The following is an 8,439-nucleotide window of genomic DNA, read 5'->3' on the forward strand; positions in this document are numbered from 1 at the left end:
ACCCCTCACCTAGAGGCAGCGGACTTCTGAACACTCGGTGGTGGGCACTTGGGCGATAACACTCTCAGGGAATGGGATTCTATCTTACAGGATGCAGTATATGCCTTTTTTATATCAATTTTGTATTGTGGGAGAATATATGTAGCATGGAATGCACCGTTTTAACCATTTTTAAGTGTGTAGGTCAATGGCATTAGGTACCTTTGCATTGTTGTACAGCCGTCATCGCTCTCCATCTCCAGAACGTCCATCATCCCAAACTGAAAATGCTGTACCTGTTAAACCGTAGCTCCCCATTCTCCCCTCCCCCAGGCCCTGGTAGCTGCTCTTCTCCTCTCTGTATGAATTTGCAGACGCTATGAACCTCATGTAACTGGAATCATACTGTGTGTGGCCTTGTGTGTATGACTTATTTCACTCAACATAATGACCTCAAGGTTTGTTCATGTTGTAGCATATGTCAGAGTTTCCTCCTTTCTTTTTTAAGGTCGAATAATTTTCCATTGTACGTATACACCTCATTCTCTGTATCCCTTTGTCCTGTGAGGGACATTTGGGTTGTTTTCTTCGGCTGTTGTGAGTAATGCTGGTACGAACATGGGCGTACCAGATTTGTTTGAGTCTCAGCTCTCGCTTCTTTGGGAATATACCTAGAAGTGGGAAGAGCCAGGAAGTAGGTAGCAATGCTTTAACTGTCTGCATGTCGTGAGACCCAAGGGCATTTTCCATCCTCGTCAAGGAGAATGCTAACTTACTTTCCTTTCATACAAAATGATGCTTCTAATCAGGGACCAGTGTGTGGTTCTCTCTTTCTCTTAGACTGAATACATGGGCCAGGGATCCGAGGTGGAAAGGGGAGTGTCTCCTTTCACAGTTACACCTAATAACACATCGACAGGGTCTTTGTTTCCCATTTGTGAACACTCTCTCTGTTGGTGTGGAGGTCTGATTCCTTAGGGAATGAATGAACGCTTCCACCAGGAGACGCCACAGTGGGCTCCCGGGAGCTGGAGATTGAGTTCGCCACGACTGGATGGGCTTCTCATGCCGCTGACCAACAGAAAGAGAAGAGGGTTACTCACTCTGTGGGACGTGTGATCCTGAGTATAAATGGGAAATGGGGTTTGTGTTACATAATGGGGCCGAGGAAAGCCACGGCTAGAACCCAGGGGACTCTCCTGGGTGCCTCTTACTTAGATCTTCCAAGTCCAACAGTCAAAGTCAACGTAAAACAGTAGTTCACAGTAACAACAAAGAGACAGGACCACCAAGCATTCAGACCCTATTCATGACCTACGTGAATGAAGGTCACTCCAATAGGTGAAGAACCTCAACCAGCTGAGCCCTGGAGAGGGGCGAAGGAAGCAGAATGGGAGCAGAAGAAGGAAGTTAAGAGTGTTAATTGTGGCTTCGTGACTGTTCAGAAGTCAGGACGGCAGCATCCAGGCGTATTTTCTTCCTTGCTTGTTGGGTGTGCCTGTGTGCGTATTAACTCGTTTTTCTTTTCTGCCTTTCTTCTCCGTATTGTTTTCTACACGTTTGTTGGAGGTTAATTTTACGTTTTAGTCCCTAGGTAACAATATTCAGATGAGACTGTGACTGAATTGAAGGAGCAAGTCACATGGGCCCAGGGATGCCTGCAATGGCTCTTGGGACTCATTTTGGGCTGAGGGTGAGAACATCTTCCTTTGTATGAAGGCCATTTGCATCTTGTTTGGTGGGGTCGTAGAGTTGTCTGATGCTGTATGGAGGTTCTTAAACGTGCGTGGTCACAGAGTAGCCTAAGAGATGGACAGTGCCCGGTAAGTTACTGTCTTGGCTTCAAACCTACCCTTCCATACTGGCTGATGGATGCTGGGGCCAGGATGCTGCAAACTGCATTTGGGCTTGGCCAGCTGGCATAGCCTCTGCTGCTGGGGGCCCTCAGGGAGCTGGAAGGCTGGAGGAGAAAGGAGCTCTTCCTGTCTGCCCCTGCTTGCTGTCTGCTTCCTGTCTACCCCTGCTTCCTGTCTGCCCCCTGCTTCCTGTCTGCTTCCTGTCTGCTTCCTGTCTGCCCCTGCTGCTTGTCTGCTTCCTGTCTGCCCCTGCCTCCTATCTACCCCTGCTTCTTGTCTGCTTCCTGTCTGCCCCTGTTTCCTGCCTGCTTCCTGTCTACCCCTGCCTCCTATCTACCCCTGCTTCTTGTCTGCTTCCTGTCTGCCCCTGTTTCCTGCCTGCTTCCTGTCTACCCCTGCCTCCTATCTACCCCTGCTTCCTGTCTGCTTCCTGTCTGCCCGTTTCCTGCCTGCCTCCTGTCTACCCCTGCCTCCTATCTACCCCTGCTTCTTGTCTGTTTCCTGTCTGCCCTTGCTTCTTGTCTGCTTCCTGTCTGCCTCTGCTTCTTGTCTGCTTCCTATCTGCCCCTGCTTGCTGTCTGCCCCTGTTTCCTGCCTGCCTCCTGTCTACCCCTGCCTCCTGTCTACCCCTGCTTCTTGTCTGCTTCCTGTCTGCCCCGCTTGCTGTCTGCCCCTGCTTCCTGTCTGCTTCCTGTCTGCCCCTGCTTCCTGTCTGCTTCCTGTCTGCCCCTGCTTGCTGTCTGCCCCTGCTTCCTGTCTGCTTCCTGTCTGCTTCCTGTCTGCCCCTGCTTCCTGTCTGTCCCTGCTCCCTGTCTGCTCCCTGTCTGCTTCCTGTCTGCCCCTGCTCCCTGTCTGCTCCCTGTCTGCTTCCTGTCTGCCCCTGCTCCCTGTCTGCTTCCTGTCTGCCTCCCGTCTGCTTGCTGTCCACTTCTTTTCACTTCCTGTGAGTGTCACCCAGCCTGCTGCTTTATCCCTGCAGTGGCAGTTACTGTCGTAGCAGTAGCTGAGCCCACCTGTCAGTTGTTCCCACGCATGCAGGATCAGCCTAAGCATGTTTCTTGGAGAAGGCCTGGCACAGGTGTGGAGCAGCACGCAGCAAGGCTGGCATGTTGAGGAGTCTCTGCATGGCCTCCCGTGTGGCTCCCAGGCCGTCGTTTGGGCCTGTGAGAAGCCCAAGGTGTCCCAGTGTGCTCTCTAAAAGGGAGTGTCACCATGGGAGACAGGGCTCATTTTTTTGTGAAAAGAAGTTGAATAAGTTGAACTCTTATTATTTTTTTTAAGTCTTAGGAATCCTTTTCTTTTTAAATAAATTTATTTATTTATTTATTTATTTATTTTTGGCTGTGTTGGGTCATCGTTGCTGCGTGTGCGCTTTCCCTACTTGTAGCGAGCCGGGGCTGGTCTTCGTTGCTGCGTGCGGGCTTCTCATTGCAGTGGCTTCTCTTGTTGTGGAGCACGGGCTCTAGGTGCACAGGCTTCAGTAGTTGTGGCTCATGGGCTTAGTTGCTCCGCAGCATGTGGGATCTTCCCCTACCAGGTATCGAACCTGTGTCCCCTGAATTGGCAAGCAAGTTCTTAACCACTGTGTCACCAGGGAAGTCCTGAACGCTTATTTTTAAAATTTTATTTATTTATTTATTTATTATTATTATTATTTTTGTGGTACGCGGGCCTCTCACTGCTGGGGCCTCTCCCGTTGCGGAGCACAGGCTCCGGACGCGCAGGCTCAGCGGCCATGGCTCACGGGCCCAGCCGCTCCGCGGCACGTGGGATCCTCCCGGACCGGGGCACGAACCCGCGTCCCCTGCATCGGCAGGCGGACCCTCAACCACTGCGCCACCAGGGAAGCCCCTGAACGCTTATTTTTAATTTATCCTCGGTATTGGTATTTGAAGGGGAAAATCTGTAGATAGCTCTGTCTTTTGACAGTGACTCCTAGAGAAACTCTTGAGTTCTTGTAAGTCTTCTCTGTGCTTTGAAAGGCTTCAGAAGTTGATGCCAATATTACCTTATTGTGTCAAATTTCACGTCAGAACTTTAGTTTTTCCCTGAGTGTGATGAGTGGCCAGTCCTGTTCCCGCAGCTTTCAGACGTGTTAGGTACTGACTTGACCCACTTTCTCTCCAAGTGCTTGGCAGTTTCAATATTCGGAATGAAGTTACATTTTAAAATTATTTTTTGATTCTTCTTTTAACTCTACATTCTTTACCTCCACCCCTAGCTTGATTGATAGATAATTGACGTACATCACTTTGTAAGTTTAAGGCGGTCAGCCTGCCGGTTTGACTTGCATATGCTGTAAAATGATTACCGCAGTAGGTCTAGACAACACTCATCCTCTCATATAGATACAGTAAAAAGAAAAGAAAGAAGAAAAAAGGAAAAAAAATTCCTATTGTGGTGAGAACTCTTAGTATTTCCTATTTCCTTAGTATTTCGTGGAGCAGTGTTAGCTAGAGTTGTCACGTTGTACATCACATCCCTGGAACTTACTTATCTCACAACTGGACGTTTGCACCTTTTGACCACCTTCCTCCAATCCCCCCTCCCCACACGCACCCCCACTGCCGTTAACCACAAGTCTCATCTCTTTCTATGAGTTTGGATTTTTTTGTTTGTTTTTTGTTTCCTTTTGTTTTTAGATTCCACGTGTAAGTGAGAACGTACAGTGTCTTTCTCTGTCCAACTTATTTCACTTAGCATAATGCCTTCAGGGTCCAGTCATGTTGCAGATGGTGGGATTTCTTCATTTTATATGGCTGAGTAGTATTCCATTGTGTACATATATGCACCACAACTTCTATATCTGTTCGTCCATTGATGCACACTTAGGTTATTTTCATATCTTGGCTGCTGTGAACATAAGGGTGCAGGTATCTTTCTGAGATAGAGTTTTTGAGTTAGAGTTTTCATTTCATTTCATTTCTTTCATTTCGTCCCAGAAGTGGAATTCCCGGATCACATGGCAGTTCTGTTTCTGATTTTTTCAGGATCCTCCATACTTCTTGCCGTAGTGGCTTCACCAATCTACTTTCCCACCAACAATGCACAGGGGTTCCCTTTTTTCCACATCCTCACTGGCATTTGTTATCTCTTGACTTTAATGATGGCCGTTCTAACAGGGGCGAGGTTGTATTTCACTGTGGTTTTAATTTGGATTTCCCTAATGACTAGTAACGTTGAGCATCTTTTCACGTACCTGCTGGCATCTTGTGTATCTTCTTTGGGAAGATGTCTATTCAGGTCCTTTGCTCATTTGGAGTTTGGCTAACTCCTTTATCACCCCTGAGCAGAAGTTCTGACCCCAAAGTAGGGGCTCACGTGCCTTCTAAAGGGTTGTCTTCAGCTTGCAAGCATCTCAGATGCACAATTGGACCTGCGTCTTGGAGAGTTAGACTTGGTAGTTCATTGGGCCGCATTCTCAATTCTGCACAGTAGAGGGAGAGCTGAGGCCTCAGGCATCCCGTTTGTAGGGTGGGACATCCAGAAAAAAGTACCGACACAGTGAGTGGGGCTTTCTCCTGAGCTTTCTCTAGGGTTGGGGTGCAGAAGCTGAGGTATGGGTGGCACGTTTGTTCACACACCTTCCCCGGCATGCGTCTCTGCTTGTAGCGGTGCTTCACCCACAGGCTGGGCACTTGCAGGGCAGCTTTGGCCAAACCCATCAAAACCAGGCAGTCGCAGTGATGTCCTCTCCTCCAGCTGCCCTTTCTCTGTCCTCCTGAAGAATCCTCTGGCCCATGGGGAGATCCCGCTGCAGACTTCAGCTCTGCAGGCTGGAAACTTCATTTCACTACCAGGGAGATGCTTTGGTTTGACTTGGTACAGACCCTGAAAGCAAAACGTAATTTACAAGGATGTGATGTAGGCTTACAAGGCCTGGGAGCCAGTTGCTTCTGGCATTGCTGCTCCCTGGATTAAAGTACATAAGGGCTTTATCTGTGAAGTAGGCTGGCGAGGGGTTAAGTGTACCATCACCAGCTCAGACTGCCTGGGTCCCAGCTCTGGCTTACTGCCCTACGTGCTTTATTTCCTCGTTACAGACATGAGGTTATTCTCCCATTTTACAGATTACGGGATGGGGCACAGAGAGGTTAAGTGACTTGTTTAAAGGTACACAGCCGGTAAAGTCAGAGCTTGGATTTGAATTCCAGTTGGGCTGCACCAGAGACCACTCAGTGCCTGATGTGTTGCTGTTTTCGCTTCAGCATCTGTACAACTCCTGGCACAAAATAGGTGCTCAGTAAATGTTTATTAAATAAACAAACATGTCCAAACCCTAGGAAAGGGTCAACCTCTAAGGGTCTTTTCAAGCGATTTCCTCATCTTTTGCCCTGTAACAGTGATTTCTCCCCAACTCCCCAACCAAACCAAAGTCAGCAACAAAACCAGCTACACTCAGATGTCCACTGCCCTCCAGCTGACCCGTGACCTCCCGAGCCTTCCCTTCCTAGACCTGCCCTGTGGGCAGCACCTGGTCTTGGGTTGGACGTTTCTTGGGGTCTCATTCCTTCCATAAAACTTAGCTGTGCTCTTGTCAGATTCAGGCCAGCGCACCAGCAGGCAGGATTGTCATCCTTGGGGATTACAGACCCTTCGAGAATCTGATGGACGCTCCCACTGCCACTCTCAGAAATGCACGGGGAGGCTCCCATTATTGCTAGTCTGGGGCAGGTCTGAGGTTGACGGTGACAAACCTATCTTAGTTTTCCCAGGATCGTCCATCCCAATTTTAGCGCTAAAGCCCCGCATTCCTGGTGTCATCATTTACCCGATTAATTCCACCAATTGCTGTGGCAGAAAATAGCTCTAACTGTGGAATGTATGTGTTTTATTGAAAAAAGCTGAAAACAGGATATTTAGGGTGTCCTGACAGAGTCCTTGCAAAAGCAGGGTATAATCCCCAAACACAGGACGAGTCCATGCAGGCGGCCCACACATCCCTGAACGCCTTGGTCCCAGGACGGCTGACAGTGCTGACCACGCAACTGAGGAGTGAGGTTCACTGCCGACGTCCTTCCCAAGGATGCGGAAACCTTTTAAGAGATTAATTAATTAATTTTTTGGCCGTGCCACACAGCATGTGGGATCTTAGTTCCCCCACCAGGGATTGAACCTGCACCGCCTGCATTGGAAACGTGAGTCTTAACCCCTGGACCTCCAGGGAAGTCCCTGGATGCTGAAATCTTTTCAGGAAACTCATGTGATGCAAGTCTTCATCCCAGCGGTGCTCAGCTCAGGCTGCGCTTTGGGATCGCCTGGGTGACTGTGTGAAGGCACTGAGGCGTGGGCCTTATCCTAGGTGCGTCTGCAGGGTCTAAAATCGGCCCCAGGTGATTCAAGTGCAGGTTCAAACCACTGCCTTCATTCCCAAGTTGCCTGGACAACCAGTTGAAAACAGAGACCTCTCTGCCTAACCCAGGGCTGCTGGGCCATGATCTGCGGGGCAGCAAAGCTGGGGTTAACCAGCCCGTGGGTGCTGTTGAGGCCAGGCCGGGGGAGGCTCCACCTCACGCAGAGGAGCCTGTTAACAAAGGGGGGCCCAGGTGCTGAGACAGGCTGTCGGGGGAGGGGTGGGGAGGCCGGGAAATGCGAGGTTCCCGCAGGGACGTAGGAACCCCTTCTGCCAGCAGGCCTTTGCATCTGACATCCTCGCAAGCTGGCTGTCATGTCCCAAATGAACACGAGGTGGCATCCAGCCTCCGTGCTTGTCCTGGAGCCCCCAGAGGCAGGCTCTGCAGTAAAAAAAAAAATTTTTTTTTCTTTTTTTTTTTATTTGTGGTACGCGGGCCTCTCACTGTTGTGGCCTCTCCCGTCGCGGAGCACAGGCTCTGGACGCGCAGGCTCAGCGGCCATGGCTCACGGGCCCAGCCGCTCCGTGGCATGTGGGATCCTCCCGGACCGGGGCACGAAGCCGCGTCCCCCGCATCGGCAGGCGGACTCTCAACCGCTGCGCCACCAGGGAAGCCCCCCGCCCCCTTTTTTTTTTCCCTTGTCAAGCTTGTCTACTGAATAGTTGGCAGGAGAGTTTGTGCAATCTGGACTGTGGGGCAGTGATCTGAATTGTCCTGCCGCGTACGCGACGTGCCTTCAAAAGTCTTGTATTTGATCGTGAAAATCCACAGAAATTTTGTGTTTTACTCCATGACACTGCTGTGTTTGTTTTAATATAGAAATAATGATTGCCACTAATTCCAAGTAAAATTGCCCCCCAAGGAAGATGCACTGGCTTTTGCAGGCTTCTCGGACCTGCCTCCTGACACGCGCAGGGGAGGGACCGAGATTGACTGTCCCCCCGCTTGGTTCATTTTCACGTCAGTGCTAGCGTCCTGCCGTGGGAAGGACAGGACCCCCCCATCCTCGGGGATCAGGTGACGAGCGTGTCATCATCAAATCGCCCTTCAGCTGTTGGCCACCTCCACGCTTTGGAGGATGGATGTTATGTGACAGAACTGAAAACCATCTGAGAGATGGTGTAGGAGACTCACTTCAGAAATGGCAAAATAGAAGCTCAGGGCGGCGAGGCAGTGGGGTGGTGCGAGCGGGGAGCCGGGCTCTGATCAGGTTCTGGTCGGCCAGCAGCCGTGGGGAGTGTCCTGCCCTC

The 8,439-nt window shown here is 50.3% G+C and overlaps 1 non-coding gene across 1 annotated transcript; it reads right to left on the reverse strand.

The window, feature by feature from the left end:
* Positions 1 to 642: 642 nt before the first annotated feature.
* LOC132417366 (U6atac minor spliceosomal RNA) lies at positions 643 to 773 on the reverse strand. The gene has a single exon (XR_009517806.1). It is a non-coding gene; the product is annotated as a U6atac minor spliceosomal RNA (small nuclear RNA).
* Between the last annotated feature and the right edge of the window lie 7,666 nt (positions 774 to 8,439).

The sequence above is a fragment of the Delphinus delphis genome, chromosome 20 (assembly GCF_949987515.2).
Source record: "Delphinus delphis chromosome 20, mDelDel1.2, whole genome shotgun sequence".
In the NCBI taxonomy this organism is placed as follows: domain Eukaryota; kingdom Metazoa; phylum Chordata; class Mammalia; order Artiodactyla; family Delphinidae; genus Delphinus; species Delphinus delphis.